Source organism: Pinus tabuliformis, chromosome 5_1 (assembly GCF_031772625.1).
Source record: "Pinus tabuliformis cultivar Carrire ecotype Pingquan chromosome 5_1, CPIR1, whole genome shotgun sequence".
NCBI classification, from domain to species: Eukaryota; Viridiplantae; Streptophyta; class Pinopsida; order Pinales; family Pinaceae; genus Pinus; species Pinus tabuliformis.
In genome coordinates, this window is record NC_142305.1 from 266,976,903 (window position 1) to 266,979,235 (window position 2,333).

The following is a 2,333-nucleotide window of genomic DNA, read 5'->3' on the forward strand; positions in this document are numbered from 1 at the left end:
ATTCCAAATTCTCTCTGATTGTAAGAAGTGTTGGTCTTGTTTTTGTTTTTTCAAGCGTCATCATTGTTAAACTCGGAAACTTGGCTGCTTTGATTCATCAGGGCAGGAAGATTGATCTCAATCTTTGAGTTAAATCTTGTTTTTGGTGACTTTTTGTTTTCTTGACAAAACCACTTTTTGTGACCATCCATTTTTTTTGTTTCATGAAAGTTGTTGATTGACACTTTCTTGAAATTTGTCCTTTTGATCTTTTGGTCTTTGTTGCCAAAGCTTTCATTGTTGCTTTTGATTGTTAAGAGCATCTTTAAACACATTTCTTTTTGTTGAGTTTCCATCCATTGTGTGTTGTCAACAAGCAAAAGTGTTTGTTGTTTATTCTTCAATCATAAAGTTTCAGTCTTGTTGAGAGCATTTTTGAAAAGACTCTTTTGTTGTTGCTTTTGAAGAAAACTTTTTGAAAAACTTGGTTTTTCCTTCTTGAACTTTGTTTTGATTTGGTTTCCTTTTAGTGAATGAAAGTGCTTTTTGTTTGTCTTGAAACTTGTTTTTAGTGTTTAGAAGAAATGAATGGTAGTGACTCATATTCCATCTAAACATTTTAAGTGGCAAAATAAAAATTGATAAGCAAGCAACTTTCATTTCTTGATTTAAGACTAGTTTTGAGCCTTGCATGAGCATGTACTTGTTGCATTAGGATAGATTTGCACATATTTCTAGGCATCCATAGTTTTGTTAACTTTTGTGAGTGCGAATATTGAATTAATGAAAAGAAAAGAAAATTTTGTTTTATTTGTAGTTCCTCTAAACCCTATAGAAATTTCTTTTTATCGAAAAACGAAAAACAAGTGCATTTGCATGTAGTTTGGTTTTTATTAATTTCTTTTGCATCAAAACACCACTAGTTTCACTTCTGCTTATCCCATGACTTAAAGAACAACCTATTTTAAAATCAAGCGCTAATTAAAATTCACTAAAATTTTTTATTATCAAGTTAGATACACCAACAAGTTTTAGGATTTTAGGGCCTTGGATTAGGCGAGTGGAGAGTTATTTCTCCAAGGCCATTTAAATTGTCAAACATAGGAGTCTGAATAGTGAATGAAAATCCAATAGCATTAGGAAGACCAAGAAATCTCCGGATATGGGAGTTAAGCACCAGGGTCTATGAAGACAGGGAAGAGAGATACCCCCTCTCCCACTTGTCTGATCTTACCTCGCGACTATTCCGCCTCGCTTTTGCAACGAGTTGGTATCCATAGTTGCTACTCCTAGGGATCTACACAGGTGGCTACAGAGGGGAATCATGTGCCACCTGAGGTTGATGTTGCATCACTCTCAACAGTGCTACTCGAGGGCACCCTTGCGAAGCTTGGGGGCTTGCACCAGCACAGGCTGTTGTTAGGAGGTTAGTGTAACTTCCTCTGTTACCTTCGTTGATAGGACTCGGCTGTCATTATCCCAGACTATCTTCAGAAGGTCCCTTACTCCACTTTCTTGTATTTTGGTGTCGTGTCCTAATCACTCGGAGCGGAAATACTCGAAATTTTTTTGACTGGCTGATATCTTTTAGGGTCGTTTTAGTGAGTGCTCTTTGCTCCTTGTATATAGTTGGCTTTAGGTATTTTTGTCTAGTCACGTTTGGATTTTGTGTTTTGAGTGACTGGCTTACCACTCTACAGATCTTGAAAGGCTTTTGGTCATTCTTTCAGAAGTTGTGGAGTTTCCTCCTCAAGGGAAAATGTTTTGATTGCTTATCCATATTCCTTGAAATGTTATTTCTACATTCCCATAAGGGAAGGCTCTGGGGATCAGTTTGATATGGCTAATATTCCTGTGGAAGCCAAACAAGGTACCCTTCCAAAAGGAGATCCTTGTGCTTTTCCTTTCTTGGGAAACGTTGGTACTCCCTTGATGGCCACTTTGAATATTCCTGGGTTGAATGTTGGACTACCTGTTTGGCTGTGGTCGACTCTGAATATTCCAAATGCTCTTGAAGCTTCTCAGTTGAATGCTTTATTTCAAGGGCATCACATGGGTGCTAATTGTTCATCTTCTTTCAAGGAGAAATCTGGTATTCCTTCTTCTCCTCCTTGTAACAGGAAATCTAGAAAGAGGAGAAAGAGGAAGTCAAAGAAGAAGAATAATTCTAGCACTTCATCTTCAACCTCTTCTAGTCATGTTGGAGATGAGCCTTCATCCGCTGCAAGTCATGCTGGGGGCATACGTCTAGTCACTACAAGTCACACTAGCACTTCATCCTCAACCTCTGCCAGTCATGTTGGAGATGAGTTTTTAGCCACTGCAAGTCATGCTGGGGGCGTGAGTCTAGTCAC